Raw genomic sequence first — 20182 nt, forward strand, 5'->3', positions numbered from 1 at the left:
TAAACTAAAACTTTATTTATTTTACCAGGTAAGGCCCACTGAGCTATATACCTCTTTTTCAGAAGTGACCTGACCACAACTTTAGCTCAACGAAGTGGCTTATCATGGATTTGTATAGCAGACAAGCACTCTAAACGCGCGTTGATTCTAAATGTGGAAGGAAAATGCAGAGGGCCCGGAAATAAACGCCATACGACCACGGGGAGAACACACAAACTCAAAATGTTCAGGCGTCAGGCTCGGGATCGAACCCACGCCCTCCTGTATACCAGGACGAGATCGTTAGCATCTCTCCACAAGTTGTCACCAAATACAACGAATGCCATGGTGCCCCTGCCTCTTTCCAAGCCTCACCAAAGCCAACCCTGCTGCCCTGCCATTCTCCCGTGTGCGTTATCTCTCCACGCTTCATCTTCCGTTAATGTGGCGTTCCGACAGAACCCTTGGCCAACAAATTGAGATAATCCGTTCTTTGAGCATAAATACGATATATTGATTTTTTTTAGGGGCAGCATAAGCCATCGCCGCATCAATTCAATGTGCGCAAAAGTCCAAAGTTCAAGGGTCATGTGTGCTTCTGGCTTATGCTGCACCGTCCCTCGTCCACTCTTTACGTGCTCTGCCTGAAATGTACGCTCACGTGTGCCCTCCTCCCTCTGCCGCCTTGGTTTGTTGTACGATACGACGACGATGCGACTTTGGTTTACTTAGCGGAAAGATGCCGTCACACCTCGAGACGCCATAGACAGAGACAGCTTTAGGTAGTGGACAGGAGCAGCTCTTAAGCCGAGACAGAGGGAATTGACAGCATGGATAGCTGAGTGGATAGAGGTTCCAAACTCGACTTTGGAGTTGCAAATGTAATCATCAAACAGATGAATGGCTTCCTTTGTGGTGCACGTTGTAGCGTTCTGTTCTCTCTGTTACAACAAAAGCTTTAAAGCGATCGTGCAAACAAAGGGAAATTAAATCAATCCGATTTAAATGCGGAAGCCGATACCTTAATGCAACATCAGAGGTTGCCTGACCTTTAATGAGGATACGCTGGGTCCCCTGTACCGGCAAGTAATGTGCCCTTGCCGTGCATTTTCACATGTATCGCTCGCCCATCCTGTTAATATCTATCTGTCTGTCTATCTGAAACCCCTTGTGCCTTCTTGGCAGCTCTGTACAATGTATACCATTCAATGCAATCCATCTATATGACTTTGAGAGTATGTGTAAATACATATAGGTGTCTAATTGCCTACATATTTCATAATTACGGTTCCCAGCCGAGATGTAGCGTTACATTAATGGTATGGACCTTGTTGTAGCATATGGTAACGTCCCATTACAGAGCGGACTCGATGAGACATAGGCATATTTAAGATGCGTTGTGTTTAAATGGCATCATGCAATATAGTATACATGTATATATATCGCATTATATATCCCATTATATTATATATGCCATTATCAAAATTGCCTTCTGCAGTCTCAGGCCAGTTAGATCATTGCACAGAATCATTGGGTAGTAGATGACACGTTAGCGATGTGACAGCAATGGTATGGAGCGGTGGCGCAGAGCTTAGCCCACTGTGTGATAAACCGGGCGTCATCAGTTTGAATCGCTGCCACGGCTAACATCAACTGCGAGTGATATATTTGAACCGGTCCTGGGACTCCTCTTCACAAACCTGCACCGACCTACAGGGTGAAGTATGGTAAATAAATAAACACCATAGGCAACACGGAATGGGGAGGCATTCATCCAGCAGTGGATTGATAAAGGCCTGCATCGTTTATGAAGCCCATGGCAGCGTGTTTCACATTCGCTTCATTTGCCAGTGTCTATTGCATAGAATGGTATTTAGTAAAATGAGAATTAGGGGTGGAATGATGCATCCCTTTATAAACGAACACTTTTCCGTAGCTCGCAAAAACAAACATAGAACTGCGCGTGTGTGCAATCAGTATTTTTCACCCGTATTTGTTGCACGAAATGGGTTCGCGACAACCCTGCATCCAATCGAGGCGCTACCATTCACCGCAAGGTGACAACATTATCGAATAACTAATTCATCCTGAGTTGAAAAAAAATATGCATCAAATCAACATGGGTGAATCAGCCCTCCACAGTGATGATAAAGCATCATTGTAATCCTTTGATAATCCACTGCTGGATGAGGGAATACACATGCATTATCAGTCTCAGAGGTTGTTTGACCAAATTGTACATTACCAGGTCGGCTACTGTGCGTGGTTGAAAGTGGACCGCACCTCCGATTAGCACGGTTGGCTACGTAAGGTGCTAAAGAAGTTCAACACACAGTAAGTACATTCATACCAGTTCAGATACCATTCTGCACAGACGTTAGCCATAGCCCGGATTCAAACGTAGGTGACCGGGTTCACAGCGCAGTGCCTGAAATCGCCGTACAATTAGCAACGGCTTACATTTTGACGTTTGCTTATGCCATTCTTGGTATTCTGTTAAAGAGTGCCATCTGTGGACTGAAATGTCCTCGGTGAGGTCTCTCTCCCTTGCTTCCGTGGTCCAGGCTTAGCAATGCGCGAATACAAAGGGGGAGAGAACACGCGTTTGATGATGTGCATAACCAAATTATTTCATACTTGCGAAATGTCACTGCTTGCACAGTGGGCAGAGAGAGAGAGAGAGAGAATGCAGCTGAATTTACTGAGTAGAAAAACTGATTGAGGTCACTGAACCCGAGAAATGTCATTTTGTGTGCGCAAAGAGCTACTTATTTCCCCCCCCCCCCTTATTAATTCATACCAACAAACCCGCACGTGTGTATCTACATGCCAGACCAGCTATCTGTAGAGTTGTTTCCACTGAGTGTCCTTATTCATTGCGTACACATTGTCGCAGATGTACGGCGTATTATTTTCTTCATTACAGGCATATGCTTGCATATGTGGTTCATAAAATGCTTCCTAAAATTGCCGCGTTTCATGTGCAACACTTCTAACACCCCGTTCCGAGTAAACACAAGGCGTATTAGGGTTTGCCAAGACTACAATGTGTACGGCATTTGTGTTTATCTTTACACGTTTTTGATCATTATCTTTACGAAGCGCATGGCGTTGGGTGGTGATCGTTATCGTTAGCTGTGCCTGGGGCTCTGCTGCAGTCTGGTGTGTGAGGCTGGTATTACTAAAATAAGAGCTTCATATATTGGCCACCAACACCAATGTGCTTTTAATTAAGAAATACACAAACGGAGGAGCTGAGAGGTTCAAGGTGTGAGAGCAATGAGCCGACATCGCTAAGATCCTGGACGTGCATATGGGTTATAGCCACTGCCCGTGATTCAACTGGGTTTTCAGGTGGAGTGAGTTTACAGTCTCAGCCTGGTCACCAATGACTGAACAAAATATATAATCGTGGTGTTTTCACTGAAGCTGTGCGAAAAAATCAACCCTGAGAACGAGTAAACTTGGTTTGACTGCCGTGCGGCAGATATCGCTAGAAGGGGCATTTTGGAAAGTCCAGCGCCCTGGGTGTGGCGTCTCACAAGTACACTACAAGTCTGATACTCTTTGCATCTTTCGGTAAAGTCACGTAGATAGAAACAATAAAAGTAAATAAAAATAAAAAACTACGACGTTTCGATAACAACACAAGCGATCATCATTAGGTGAAAAAAGGTGGGAAAGTCACTGAAGGGAAGCTGTTGTTAAAGGTTTAAAATGGGCGTGTGCACAAGCGTTCTGGTATCAGAACGAAGTTGGCGGGGCATAAGTACCCTGTGGCCAGAGAGCACCATGGTGCAGTACCAGAAGTTCCAAGTCGTCGGATAGCACCATGGTGCGGTACGAGAAGTTCTAAGAAAGACACGGAAGCTGACAAGAAAGAAACATCACAACTAGTTACGACTTAAAGTGGTTGATGACGTCCTTCCAATTATTGCTGAGTTTGTACCCATCCTCTCATTTGAAATTGTGTCTATATATATGGATGGCTTCATGAACGAATCTTTGTTGATAGCCAGTGGGCTTGCAAAGTACCATTGTCTTAGAGGAATCAATTTGGTGTGAGCCAACCCCATTAAAATAATGATCAGCTACGGCCGAGGTATTGGTCCTACAGTGTTTCAAATCTTCCTAATGTTCACGAACACGGTCCGAGACATGTCACTTAGTTTCCCCAATGTAACTGCTGCCAGAGACACAGCTTAGTTTGTAGACGCCGGGATATTGCATGTCAGGGATCTTGTCCTTAACAGATGCGATCAAATTACGAATTTTATGCACTATGTTCAATCGAACCTGGATATTGTGTTTGTTCATGATTTTTTAAAAAATGTTGATGACCCCTGCTATGTATGGTAAGGTGATGGTTTTGATTGCATCATCAGATGGCTCCTTCCTCACGGTTGGGGTGATGGCTCCTGTTGTAGCGAACATTTTCATGGAGAAATTTGAGACTGACGCCATCCAGACTGCCACTCTGCGCCCAACCTTATGGAAGAGGTACGTAGATGACACTTTTGTCATCTGGCCACATGGCCGGCCTACTCTAGACCAATTACTCGACCACATCAATTCCATACACCCAGCCATCAGGTTTACCATGGAAGTCGAAAAAGATGGCAAGCTACCTTTTTTGGATGTCCTAATAAAAAAGAGACCTGATGGTTCAATGAGCCATTCTGTCTACAGGAAAGCTACCCATACGGATGCTTACCAGAAAACGGATTCCCACCACCATCCATCCCAAAAGAATTCCCTCATCAAGACTCTGCACCATACAGCCCAATGCATATCCGACCAGGAACACATAACCAGTGAACTCAAGCACGTACACCAAGCTCTTAAGGCTAATGGTTACTCCGACTACACAATCCGCAAAGCTATCACTCCAACCATGAAGAAGGACCCTCTTGAGGAGCCTTTCAAAACCATCACTTTACCCTACATTGCAGGGATCACAAAAAAGATCTCCAAAATCTTGATTAAACACAAGATCCAGGTCCGATTCAACACATTACATAAAATCCGTGATCTGGTTCCGTCTGTAAAAGATGTGATTCCGGACATACAGTATCCTGGCGTCTACAAATTAAGTTGCCTCTGTGGTAGTAGTTACATTGGAAAAACCAAACGACATGTCTCGGACCGCATTCGTGAACACAAAGCAGACCTAAAACACGGTAGGACCAACACCTCGGCCGTGGCAGATCACTGTTATAATTCAGTAGGCTCACATGACATTGACTTCTCCAAGACGGAGGTTCTTTGCAAGCCATCTGGCTACCATGAGAGATTCGTTCATGATGCTATCCATATATACAAACACAGAGACAATTTCAACCGAGAAGATGGATTCTAGCTTAGCAATCATTGGAAGGATTTGATAAACCATTTCGGGTCTTAATTGATTGTTCACGCTTACGGTGGCTTTCAGATCACATCCATTATTTTCATCTCCCCCCTCCTCTTTTCCTAACATAGATGGACTCGTCCATCTGAATAACTGCCAAATCGCTCTCCGTGGTGCTAACGTAAAAAAACGCCACTTTTTTTTAGAATTTTCTTGCTGTGGTTTTCACACCTGATGATTGCTTGTGTTGCAGTCGAAACGTCGTGAAAATTTTATTGTTTTATATTTTTATTTTTTGTTTCCCTTCTACGTGACTTTACCGAAAGAACCAAGAATATGAACCCCTGCAGTCACGAAAGCTTTAAATCAAAACTCATTTGTCTTGTTAAGATGATACCGATCGTGTAGTTGGAACACCTTTGTGGAATAGACAGAAATAATACACTTCGATTAAACCGCAGTAAATTAAGCAACACCTTTATTCACATGCTTGTACAAGTAAGGGAATAACAAAAAAAAATGAACACATCCCTTTGGTCTTCACATCATTCCGAAATTCTTTAAACTAAACCGCCACAGCTGCCCTACATCGAAACCCGACGTTACCATTCGCAATTGGCAAGCAGCGGCCTTGCGACCGAAGTGCGGCGCCCGACATATGACGAGAAGAGCGAGGCACGCCTGCAAATCGCGCATTGCACAAGAGGGCCCATGAAGAGAGCCGCGATGTGAAGAGCAATGGGTCTGCAGAGGTGGGAGCGTGAGCGGGATGGCAAAGCACCGCGTTGATCCGCACGTGGGCGCGCTGCGAAGCGTGCTGCCAACGTACTTCATAGATGTGCTTGTGGCCACCTCTTCCCATCACCATCTGTTGTGTGGACCCCAGCCCCTTTCCTCTACCCACACACACACACAGCTTTCCAAACGTCTCATCTCCGGTTGGCGAAGCATGCTTTTCCCCAAGGTCACCTATCTATCCATTGAGCGGCTTACACGTGCTTTGTGTGAACCACGGTGCAATTCGTCGTTTCTGTCATACAAACACGTTTGTTTTTCAGTTGTGATGATAACATGAAACGTAGTTGCCGATGATGGTGGCATTATGAGTGTGTTTCATTTTTAAAGCAAGACTGCCACACAGATTATCCCTTTTGTAGCTTAATATGTGACGCCGTCTTATATAATACATTAACATTTCATAACTTCCAGGCTTTGTTAATCCACTACTGGATAAAGGCCAAGATCATATTATATCAGTCGTGGATATTTTTGTTTACCATACTTCACCAAGCTGGTCAGTGCATGTCCGTGAAGGGAGCTCCTCAGATCGATTCAAATATCGCTTCGCCGCTGATGGAATCGAACTCAGGTGTCCAAGTCTATAGGGCAGCGTACTTGCTAACGCCGATTAGCATGGTTGGCATGGTTGGCTACATACGGTGCGAATGAAATTCAACATACATACGAACTATTTTCTATTTTACCAGCTAAGGCCCACTGAGCTATATAGTTCTTTTTCAGAAGCGACCTGGCCACAAATGATATCTCAAACGAAATGGTTTATCACGTGGACTTATATAGCAGCCAAATACTCTGAAAAAAAAATTGTTTTGTATTTACGTGACTTTACCGAAAGAACCAATAATATTAATTCCTGCAGTCACGAAAGTTTTAAGTCAAAACTCTGAACGCATGATGATTCTAAATGTGTGTGTGTGGGGGGGACCGACCACGGGGAGAACATGTAAACTCCACATATAACATCTCGCCACCGTGGCACTTGCTACTTATACATCCCATACACGATACCTTTTTTTGTTTAAGTATTTTTTTTAAATATGCGCACAATGTTCAATCCACCATGGTTTGTGATTGTGTATAAGCGATGAGATTGTTTAAGCATTGAGCATGCAAAAGCAGTGTACGTTCACGAATAATGAAAAAGCAAAACGGCTTCCTCAGTGAGCCATTCAAGTGCTGATTTACGTGAATATACCAATGCACATAGAAGCCTACAACTTACATATGAAGCATTTTTAACGGCAATGTAAACATTTAGGGAAATGCATGTGTAGGCTCGTTGCAAAACGCTCCCAGAATGCCAATTTCATAATTCACCGCTCATCCAGCACCGAGCACAAACAAAGGGTAAGTAAATGGTCGACAGCCATCAGAGTGTCGACTCAACAAAGAGTTGCTGGCGACACAGCCCTCACAACAATCTTCGGGGGCACCAGGTCTGGCCGTTGCCAACACAGAACAAGCCTGAGCGTGTGCATTACTCACAAAGACAAAGATCTCCCGGATAGCCTTTAACCGACTGTAGGTGGCAAGTGATGTTAGCACCTACAGTAAGGGAAAAAAAGTATTTGATCCCCTGCTGATTTTGTACGTTTGCCCACTGACAAAGAAATGATCAGTCTATAATTTAAATGGTAGGTTTATTTGAACAGTGAGAGACAGAATAACAACAACAAAATCCAGAAAAACGCATGTCAAAAATGTTAGAAATTGATTTGCATTTTAATGAGGGAAATAAGTATTTGACCCCCTCTCAATCAGAAAGATTTCTAGCTCCCAGGTGTCTTTGATACAGGTAACGAGCTGAGATTAGGAGCACACTCTTAAAGGGAGTGCTCCTAATCTCAGCTTGTTACCTGTATAAAAGGCACCTGTTCACAGAAGCAATCAATCAATCCGATTCCAAACTCTCCACCATGGCCAAGACCAAAGAGCTCTCCAAGGATGTCAGGGACAAGATTGTAAACCAACATAAGGCTGGAATGGGCTACAAGACCATTGCCAAGCAGCTTGGTGAGAAGGTGACAACAATTGGTGCGATTATTCGCAAATGGAAGAAACACAAAAGAACTGTCAATCTCCCTCGGCCTGGGGCTCAATGCAAGATCTCACCTCGTGGAGTTGCAATGATCATGAGAACGGTGAGGAATCATCCCAGAACTACACGGGAGGATCTTGTCAATGATCTCAAGGCAGCTGGGACCATAGTCACCAAGAAAACAATTGGTAACACACTACACCGTGAAGGACTGAAACCCTGCAGCGCCCGCAAGGTCCCCCTGCTCAAGAAAGCACATATACATGCCCGTCTGAAGTTTGCCAATGAAGATTTGAATGATTCAGAGGACAACTGGGTGAAAGTGTTGTGGTCAGATGAGACCAAAATGGAGCTCTTTGGCATCAACTCAACTCGCCGTGTTTGGAGGAGGAAGAATGCTGCCTATGACCCCAAGAACACCATCCGCACCGTCAAACATGGAGGTTGAAACATTATGCTTTGGGGGTGTTTTTCTGCTAAGGGGACAGGACAACTTCACCACATCAAAGGGACGACGGACGGGGCCATGTACTGTCAAATCTTGGGTGAGAACCTCCTTCCCTCAGGCAGGGCATTGAAAATGGGTCGTGGATGGGTATTCCAGCATGACAATGACCCAAAACACACGGCCAAGGCAACAATGAAGTGGCTCAAGAAGAAGCACATTAAGGTTCTGGACTGGCCTAGCCAGTCTCCAGATCTTAATCCCATAGAAAATCTGTGGAGGGAGCTGAAGGTTCGAGTTGCAAAACGTCAGCCTCGAAACCTTAATGACTTGGAGAAGATCTGCAAAGAGGAGTGGGACAAAATCCCTCCTGAGATGTGTGCAAACCTGGTGGCCGACTACAAGAAACGTCTGACCTCTGTGATTGCCAACAAGGGTTTTGCCACCATGTTTTGCAGAGGGGTCAAATACTTATTTCCCTCATTAAAATGCAAATCAATTTATAACATTTTTGACATGCGTTTTTCTGGATTTTTGTTGTTGTTATTCTGTCTCTCACTGTACAAATAAACTTACCATTAAAATTATAGACTGATCATTTCTTTGTCAGTGGGCAAACGTACAAAATCAGCAGGGGATCAAATACATTTTTCCCTCACTGTACGTTTGCCCACGGTACACGAGGGGGTGGGTGGTCAGCACCACGCCCGACCGCCTTTGTCTCCCCAGTGACGATGTTTGCACACTGCACCACGTACTCATTTGAAGCACAGTCGACCTATGGGAGGCCCGGGACCGATTCAGGTAATCGCCACTGGTGTTGGCCGTGAGCGGCAACCTAGCTCGGCTCGCCGGATTCGTAGTGCAGCGCACTCGCCTCTACACGATCGCTCCCCACTCACAGATAACATGCTCACCCGCATTACATGAGGGATGGGAAGTTGAGGTTAATGGGACCACCGATCACTCATCTGAGTGGGAGGAGGGGTGGAAGGTGATTGGCCGGGAGATTTGAAAGGTAAAGGCAAGAAGGGGGTTATGGGAAAAGCGTTACAGGGGATTCAGGGCTTGTGTGGTTTTTATTTTTATTCATGGCAACCTTTATAACATAACATTCTACAGGTCTCGCACTAGCTGAATCCGGCACTGGAGGTAAAACGTGGGTGATTGCACCTCCTCCAAGACGTCTTGTCAGCGTGGAAGAATGAGCCAAATGCCCTCGATAGGGGTTATTTAGAGGCCCCTCTGCTGGTGACCCCTTCCCGCTAGCATTGGCCTAAGCGAGTATTTTCCGGGCCGCAGCACCTTCTATTCAGTTCCGAAGTTAAATAAAATAAACAGCAAAGCTATAAATAACAAGACTCACACAGCAGCACTCGCCACAACATTAAAATGCACAAGACAAGGTCATATTCTCCACATTCTCTCATCCTTTCTAATCTCGTGTTTTATTTGTTTGCACTTTAACTGTTCAGTGTAGATCCATGACGGCCCCCTCTTGTAAGCGACAGAAATAATCTCCAGTCACCTCCTTATCACTCTTCTATCGCTACTACTATGGTTAGTTAACGTTTCCATGATTTCACTCGTAGATTCCTACACCCATGTTGAGGACTCTGTCTAGCAAACGCTGCTCAACCAGCAACACTGCACTTGCTTCTTTCCACAATGGAATCCCATCGCATCATCTCCTTTCCCAAGTCCTTACCGCCTTGCTCAATCACAGACACGTATTGACGCTTATCTATTACACTTCGAACAGTGCTGTTTGTTGGAGGCCACTCGGCGTTTGGGGCCTTGGACTCGTGAAAAAAAATGCACAAGCTTTCTTGCCATTTAGTAAAAAAAACTATAAACTCTTTTTTGTATTTTAACAGGTAAGGCCCATTGAGCGATATAGCTTTTTTAAGCAACCTGGCCACAAATAATAACTCAACGAAGTGGTGTATCATGTGGAAATGTGTAGCAGCCAAATACTTTAATCGCGTGATGTTAATTCTAAATGTGGAAGGGAAAAACGGGAGGACCCGGAGAAAAATCCGCGCGACCACGGGAAGAGAGACATGCAAACTCAAAAAAATACAGGCGAGGTAGTTACCATCTCGCCAACATTAGCGCCTAATAATGTATTTGTCCGCTGCATGCTTTGCACATTTAACTGAATCCTCACGAGGATGTCGCCCCCGTCAGGAGACGCCCCGTGCCGTGGTGCTGCACAGCCAGCGCCTGAGCTCCGGCACGCTGTACAGAAACGGGCCCTTCCCACTCAGGAAGGCCACGCGGCCCTCCCTGAGGACGCACGCCCGGCCGAACGAGGCGCCGAACGCCGCGTTGGCCTCCCCGGCCATGGAGTCGGCGGCGAGGCGGCAGGCGCCCAGAGGGTAGCGGCGAGCCAGGTCACGGGCGGCGGCCGCCCGCTCGCTCATGTCGCGGTGAGTTCGCACCTGCCGGAGAGACGGTGAGGTGACACGGTGAGGAGAGACGGTGAGGTGACACGGTGAGACGGTGAGGTGACACGGTGAGGTGACACGGTGAGGTGAGACGGTGAGGAGAGACGGTGAGGTGACACGGTGAGGAGAGATGGTGAGGTGACACGGTGAGACGGTGAGGTGACACGGTGAGGTGACACGGTGAGGAGAGACGGTGAGGTGACACGGTGAGGTGACACGGTGAGGTGACACGGTGAGGTGACACGGTGAGGAGAGACGGTGAGACGGTGAGGTGAGACGGTGAGGAGAGACGGTGAGACGGTGAGGTGACACGGTGAGGAGAGACGGTGAGGTGACACGGTGAGACGGTGAGGTGACACGGTGAGACGGTGAGGTGACACGGTGAGGTGACACGGTGAGGAGAGACGGTGAGGTGACACGGTGAGGTGACACGGTGAGGAGAGACGGTGAGGTGACACGGTGAGGAGAGACGGTGAGGTGACACGGTGAGGAGAGACGGTGAGGTGACACGGTGAGGTGACGCGGTGAGGTGACACAGTGAGGTGACACGGTGAGGAGAGACGGTGAGGTGACACGGTGAGACGGTGAGGTGACACGGTGAGGTGACACGGTGAGGAGAGACGGTGAGGTGACACGGTGAGACGGTGAGGTGACACGGTGAGGTGACACGGTGAGGAGAGACGGTGAGGTGACACGGTGAGGTGACACGGTGAGGAGAGACGGTGAGACGGTGAGGTGAGACGGTGAGACGGTGAGGTGACACGGTGAGACGGTGAGGTGACACGGTGAGGAGAGACGGTGAGGTGACACGGTGAGACGGTGAGGTGACACGGTGAGGTGACACGGTGAGGAGAGACGGTGAGGTGACACGGTGAGGAGAGACGGTGAGGTGAGACGGTGAGACGGTGAGGAGAGACGGTGAGGTGACACGGTGAGGTGACACGGTGAGGAGAGACGGTGAGACGGTGAGGTGAGAGGGTGAGGTGACACGGTGAGGTGACATGGTGAGGAGAGACGGTGAGGTGACACGGTGAGGAGAGACGGTGAGACGGTGAGGTGAGACGGTGAGGAGAGACGGTGAGGTGACACGGTGAGGTGACACGGTGAGGAGAGACGGTGAGACGGTGAGGTGAGAGGGTGAGGTGACACGGTGAGGTGACATGGTGAGGAGAGACGGTGAGGTGACACGGTGAGGAGAGACGGTGAGGTGACATAGTGAGGTGACACAGTGAGGAGAGACGGTGACACGGTGACACGGTGAGACGGTGAGCTCAGACGGTGAGACGGTGAGCTCAGACGGGCCCTCACCGCGAGGGTGTTTATTGAACAATGTTTTTTTGTTTTTCTCCCAGTTTTGTTGAAATTGTGGTATGGGAGACGGGTATAAAAATATGAAGAAATATAGATGTTTCTGTTGCTGATGTGGCACTCCCAAAAAACAATGCATTGCAACATGTTAGGGGTTGGCCCGCGGAAGGTGATATAATATCTGAGATCCCTCACAAGGGGCACTTCCCCGTGTGTCCTCCTATTGCAGCGTTCTTCATTGCAAGGCCCGTGGGCCACTGGCGGCCCCTGGTGGCATTTAGTGCAGCCCCTCACGTGCGGCCCCTGACAATACAAAAATGTGAATTATTTTCTCTTACAGGTGGCGTGGTGGTCCTCACACTGATGTCTTATTGGCGAAAGTGGAACACTGGTCCCAGGCCAACAAGCATACTCAACTCTCAACATGGAAATGGGTCCTGGACTTGGGCCACCATGCTTTCAGGCAAACTTAATCTCAATTTCATAACTACTGAGATCTCAGAGTTGTTACATGCAATGTGAACCAATCACCTGATGTCATATTTAATACAATATTATATATTAATCTTTGGTTCTTTCGGTAAAGTCACGTATAAATAAGAAATAATAAAATAACATAATAGCATACGACGTTTCGGTTGCAACACAAGCAGCCATCATCAGGTACAGAAGAGCTAAATTTACGAGAGAGGGGAAACACATAACCCCAGATGTATACACAGACACCCAAGTAGGGGGAACTAACTCTGTGTCCCCTGTTGTGTCTGTGTTAGTTCCCCCTACTTGGGTGTCTGTGTATACATCTGGGGTTATGTGTTTCCCCTCTCTCGTAAATTTAGCTCTTCTGTACCTGATGATGGCTGCTTGTGTTGTAACCGAAACGTCGTACGTTATTTATGCGTGACTTTACTGAAAGAACCAAAGATTAATTCCTGCAGTCACGAAAGCTTCGAACCAAGATTATATATATGTTTGCCAGAAATGTAACCATGGAACAATTAATGGATTTATATTCTCTGGTAACTGCTCGGAGATGACTCAGATGTTAGAGCACTGGGCTGAGGTTATGTATTCCAATTCGGACAGCCGACCATGATGAGACCCATGTCCTCAAGTGGAGTGAGTCAATATTCCTCAGCCTGGTAACCAATTAATTTACAATTAAACCCATCATGTTAAAATTGAGTTAACGCTTAATATCACTAACTTCCAACACTGAAAAATTCAAATATCGGGTTGACTATCATGTCACAGTCTAGCCAAAGCAATTTCCTGCTCAAATAAGCATTGAGGCGATTCTCATTTCCCGTTTGCAGCCCTGAGCCAGTGGTTGAAATTCTACTGTCCTATGACGAGGGAGTGTCTCTCCATAAGACGTCCCCACAACATAGTACGTATTTTATCGACCTCGGAGGAATCATAGACCGATTCAACCCCAACTAGGATATTAACTCATGGTCTTCCGATTGTGGGCCGCTCGCTCTCCATCTGAGCCAACTAGAATGAAGATTATTCTGCAGCAGGGTAGGATGGGAAAGTGGAGGGCCCCTAGGTCACCTGAAGGGGTATCAGAAGTAGCGGTCTCTTCTCCAACACAAGGCATTCCACTGCTCTGCTCGCGCTCCTAATGGATTCCTAATCTCGGGACAGGCCTCCGATCGATTGGGATAATTTTGGGAGGAAATGGGGCAATAAAATAAGAATGCAAATTCGAAAGAAGACGCCATCGATCAAAAGGGTACTCCAAAAACAGTCCGCGCTTAACGGTTTCTGCAACCCACACACAATGCTCCCTGCGTTGCACCTGACTGACCGAATTCACACGGTGATCCATTTGTTGATACCCCACTAAAATAACGGAGAAACGACAGCGAAAACGACATTACCGCATATTTCGAATCCTCAACACGTCTCTCACCAACCGCGGTGCCCTTACGTAAGTCGCGTAACTCCCGCCTCTGTAAGAAAATATATAGCAATAGCTTACAACGATATTCCATCAGCTGTTGGGAAGAAATTAAAAGGATCAAAGACATTGGTGGGGGTGTGTATAATGTTATCACCCTGTACTCATGGCTGAGAAAAAATCTATTCGGTAAAACCGAAATATTACTCATGACTGTGGCCCTCTGCTGCCGAACACTACTTTAGTTTATCCTCTCACAAAACCAGGAACCAAGTCTCTATTAAGCGCACACATATTTTAAGCAAGTACAACACGAAAAATTACTAAAAATAATTAGAGAAAGGCAAATTATAGGATTATATTATCTGACATGTTATGAGAAAACATGTTTTGACTGGAAACTTTTTCGCCCAAGAATCCGGGGAAGACAGTGAGTTACGTAAGCAGTTCAAAAATTTGATTCAACTAGGAATATCAAATGCAAAGTCCTTGAGTAATGTTATTCAGAGTAAAACGGAATGAAGGCCGTTATTAATAACATTTTTGGAAAATGACATGGCACAGAGAGAGAGAGAGAGGTACATTTTTTGACATGGTGTGTATGTGATATTTCGTAGCCCAAATCAATAGTTTTTCGCAAAACATTTTCACACAGCAGTGGTAGAAATGTAGTTAAAATTGTGAAAATCCACAGAAATCAAAATCATTCCACAGCAAGCCTTGTTTGTTTTCTATAATCTGGGCTTGGTTGGGATCCCTTCTCCAATGTGGTGCTTTTGGATATACCCCACGTGTTATTCGACATGATGACTTTGCAGTACAACCCTGTGAAAGCTTCAGAGACCCATGCAGCAAAACCACTGAGTCTTAAATGTATTCTCTGTACACTAACATCCCAGATCTAAAGCGCGGTGTACAGTGTACACAGCCATTAACAGAGCATTTGAGTTTGCAACTCACATATAATTGGGGTAAAGAACAGGCTAATCCCCACTTAAATGTTCCTATTGTGTTTTGGCGATTTAAAAACGCGCCTTTGCCAATAATATTGATATCAACTGTCCGCAGACATAAGATAGACATCTGGCAATTGACCATGGTGGGGGCCAACAATGGGCGCTCCGCATTCATCCACCCGCACAACAAATGTGTAAACCACAGTTCGTCTATTGGCAGATGTGTGTTTAATCACCTAAACATCTAAACACAACTATCTACTAACCATAGTGACCACTCCGTGCACTCCAATTCCCCATTCTCCGACACATTCTACATGTTCTCTCTGCCCTCCACAAACCAAAACAGATTTTACCGGACATGTTTTCAATGTTATTACGACTACAATTGTATTTATTTGTCGGCTTTAGAACTGTTATTGTGCAGTCGCCAATTTTTCCCGATGCTGAGCAGCAGAATTATTCATCGGTTAATATATTAAGTTGGACCGCTTGCTATGGTGTAATTGTTTGTGCACTGGATATTCAATCAAGAGGTCATCGATTCAACTCTATCTGCCGGGGCAGCAGTTAAAATAATGCCAACATTTATTAAATTACCTCACCTCTGTCCACCTAGCAGTATAGATGGGTCCAACGCTATTGGCAGGCTGCGTGTGGCAGGGTAGAGGTGGATGCTCACACCTCTTCTAAGATCTGTGGCCAGTGAGGAAGAGTCAACCAAGATACTCCCTGTTAGTTCCCTTCCCACTAACAGTGATGTGAGCAAGCAATTGCAGGGCTACACCTTTAATTCTAGATTTGAAGTTTAACTTTAGCTTGACCTCATGATTAAATGCATCAGACCACAGAAGTCCAAGATGACCAGCCAGCCATAGAGTTATTATTTTCGAGCGACCGCGCCCGGCTTACCTGCAGTGCGCCGGGCACGGCCCAGCCATCGGACGGGTGAGCCTCCTCCACGTACACGAGGAGGAAATCGGCGGCGTGCGAGAAGTCGTCCACCACGCGACGGAACTCGGGCAGCCGCCCGACGAAAGGCGGTCAGCTCGCCGAGCCCATATTGATCACGAGCGGCCGCCCCTCTCTCGACAGCTCTTGCAAGCGGCACGGGATCGCGGCGGCTGCGGCCGGGGAAGAGGACCGCGCGTCGGCGAGGAGCGCGACGCGCGGGTTCGGCGCCGGGTCGCCGGCTCGCTGGGCCTCCCGCCGCGCGTCCAGCAAGAAGCTGCGCCAGACGGCGCGCATGCCGGCACGGGTGAGCACGCGGCGGCACGCCTCCGGCGGGCACGGGCAGCACGAGGCGGGGACGTGGCGCGCGAAGAGGGCCCTCGTGGAGCGTGCGAGGAGGGCCAGCACGTCGCGCAGCCCCAGGAAGAGGCAGTTGGTGAAGAAGCCCGGGAGGATGCGCAGTGCCACGAACACGGACACGTTGAGCTCAGCGGTCATCCTGGCTGCGTCGCTCGGTTTCGTTTTGTCTTGTTCCTTGCCGCCGCTGGGACACGAATAATCGAGGGAATGCAATGGGCTGCTGTCACTTTGGTTCTATTGGGTAAAGTCACGTGACTTTACCCAATAGAACCAAAGAGTATGGATCCTTGCAGTCACGAAAGCTTTAAATCTAGAACTGCTATCACTTCTTTACCGCAAAGCGATAGGTGAGCGAATAATAATCCGAGGTCAACAGAATTGTTCAAAGCAATTTAAGGGGCTGCAGCGATGGCGAGGAGTTTTTTTACAAATTCGCACGTCATGTAGAGAAGAGATATCTATAGTAAGAACGTCTGTATTTCTCTGCAAGTCTTCTTTTCTGCGTCTCTCTCCCACTGTATCCCTCCTGTAAGAGATCAAATGCAGGTGCACAGGAGCGACCTCCCACACAGTCTCGAGATAACCAAGTCCACGCATACCTCTTAATAAAGCTGCAACGGCTTTTCAGATTGACGCAGGATACAATTTGATCCTTTTCACATGGCTGCTTGTACCCACAACTGGACAGTTTTCAAAATCAGTCTAATTCTCATAATGACGAAAGCGGCGGTCGCTCCTGGCGGCTTACTCGTCCACAGGAACTTTCAAAAAGTCGCATTAAATAATGATTTTGGCAAGATATGATTCTCTCATAACATGTACCACATGGGGTATGTTCCATGATGCCACTTGCACCTGCAGGTGGGGTGGTAGTGCACAAGTTAGCACACTTTGCCACTGAACCCAATGATCCGGGTTCGATTGCCAGTCGTGGCTAACATTGTTGGTAAATGACAAGTGAAGTAAACTCTTCTCCAAACCGCACTGACCAGTGTGGAGGAGTGTGGAGTATGGCATAATAAATAACTAAATAAAACACGACCAGCATCGTGCACAGAGGCCTTCATCCAGCAGTGCATTGACAAAGAGGCTGCTGTTTATTATTTTTGCATGCCATATTATACCTTTATAAAACAATAAATGTACATTCGATGATAAGCTTTTTTACAACCAGTTGAACCAATTACGCATTGGCAAAAACCATTAGAATTGGCAACGTTACTGCATTGGTATTGCATAAATCTGCTTTCAGAGCTTTAGTAATCTCTACAATTCACAAAATAAAATAGACCATGAATTCATATAGAGTATAAATTCAACTGCATATCTTATTGATGTTAGTTTAGTTACTTGCAACTGTAGCATAGGCACGGATGAGCTCCAATTTGTGATACAAACTCATGGTTTAAACTCTGTGATAACGAAACAATGGTATAATAAATGCACTTATTAATAAATAATACACGAATAAAATGGTTAGTAGCAATAGATAAATAAATACTAGTCAGGTAATTTGACTAAATATATATTTTTAAACAATACAATCATAGGACTTTTTCAGGAGGGTCCGGCATTGGGTTTAATTTTTATGATGTTTTCAGCCAATTAATGAGTTTAGGGGAGGCAACGCTCTATCCCCGTACGAATGGAAACAGACGGCGACCGGTCCACTCGCTGTACCGGCGTCTCCTGGCGAGCCAGGGTGCGGCACCTCCTCGACGCACACGGGAAGGGAGTTTCACAACATTTGCGCGATCCCGCCAACCCTCGCCACACCCACAGTTGCTGGATCGCAGGCCGTGTGCGCCGCCGCCTGGCGTGTAATCCTCTGTTGTTAAGAACAGGATGTCTTTTCTACAGTTTACTTGCGCTCATATCAAAAATATGTACAATACACAAACACGTAATCTGACATTGTGGCTTGAAAGCCCCAAGTTCAAGCACAGAGCTCGGTCCTCTCTTTCTGACGATGCGACGCACGAGGGTGCTTTCCGTGAACCGTAAAACTGTGCCAAGTTGGCAGTCATATATATAAAAAAAATTGTGATACCCATTAATGTTATGACAGTGAAGGATTGAATTATAGTCACAGCTTCATTTCCCAAACCCTGCCCCCACCTGACAGCGGGAGCTCGGGGGCTGGGGTGTGGGTGAGGGCTGGACATCATTTTTCGGTGCACCGCTGACTGCCAGACAGCTCCGGCTGAAATTTAGCCCTGAATGTAGTTTCTGTTTTGTAGATGTGCATTTAAAGACAATAAAAATGTGGGGATTTGTTTTATTTATTTATATCTGGACTTGTGTATTGGTACTTTTGATACGAACATTTCAATGCTTTCTAAAAATGATGCCCAGAACGTTTTTTTTTTTTCCAGCAAATTTGATCAGTGCCCAATATGTGTGCCCATTGTTGTCGCTATTTATCCTACAAATTTACAATAGCCAGGTGTTACTTTCTTTAACCTCTGTGTACCATGTCTAACTTTTACAATAAAGCGTGCCACGAGTGATAATATGTGAATAAACTCGTGTCCTGCACTTTTCAATACACTGCTGAATGGGGGTTGCTTGACCATCATCCACCACACTGGTCAGCGCCACTGTTAATAAGCACGAATATTATGGAAATACACTTGGAACACGTCTTGTTAAATGTCTGGAGTAGAGAAGCGCCTATGACAGTTCACTCAATCCCTTGACGGTAATTCACCACGGCTATATGTTTAGTTTCTGGCGAAATTTATCGGGAAGCAAGAGTACGACTCTTCCTGCAGGCACAGGTCGCTCTTGCCAATGAGACTATCCTTGTCTCACCTGGTTAAACAAATAAAACCTGACGTGTGCCGAGTGCAGTTGGATATGGCCCCTCCACATAAAGACCGTCGATGCTGATGGCTTACTGATGGCTTGTTCCCTCGAGCGTCTGTTCTGGGAAAGACCGGGACAGATGCCCCATGATTGCGGCCAATAAACAGTCACAGGAGACATGCAACCTCCGCCAATATAAATGTATACAAAAGCTTTCCTTGAGGAATAAAAGCAATTAGTTTGTCAGTTTTCTTGCTTACATTGCGCAGAATTGAATTCTATTTTCACATCTCAATATTGACTTAAAACTTTCGTGACTACAGAAATTCATAGTCTTGGTTCTTTCGGTAAAGTCACGTAGATAGAAAATAAACTTAAAATAACAGATAATAAAGTAAATAAAATGTAATAAAAAAATAATTGAAAATAATAACATTTTTTTATTTTATTATCTGTTATTTTTATTTTATTTTCTATCTACGTGACTTTACCCAAGGAACCAAGAATACAGTAATAACACGTCCAATTAATCTCATGAAACACTGATCAGTGCCATAATTACAGCTGGTGGAAGCTTATGGTGAGTACAAGCACATTCTAAATAAAAATGTGATAGGCCCACGAATGCCGAGCTAGTGAAGGCAAGGTTTATACTAAATACACACACTTGAATATGCAGGTTAGTGCTTTAGAGAATAAACAGACACGCCCTGAAAAGCACGCTATATAAATTCTCAATCGAATAGCCTTCTATTCGCCCCGCATCTAATCTGTGTAAAATATGGGTAATGTGCACTGTGGCCCTTTCCAGCTTTTATAATCCCAGCCCC

The 20182-nt window shown here is 46.0% G+C and overlaps 1 pseudogene; it reads right to left on the reverse strand.

Annotated features, from left to right (window-relative positions):
* Positions 1-5790: 5790 nt before the first annotated feature.
* LOC116948247 (type II iodothyronine deiodinase pseudogene) lies at positions 5791-16682 on the reverse strand (annotated as a pseudogene).
* Between the last annotated feature and the right edge of the window lie 3500 nt (positions 16683-20182).

Source organism: Petromyzon marinus, chromosome 33 (genome assembly GCF_048934315.1).
Source record: "Petromyzon marinus isolate PM22_M1 ecotype Great Lakes invasive population chromosome 33, UKy_Petmar_22M1.pri1.0, whole genome shotgun sequence".
Lineage (NCBI taxonomy): Eukaryota > Metazoa > Chordata > Hyperoartia > Petromyzontiformes > Petromyzontidae > Petromyzon > Petromyzon marinus.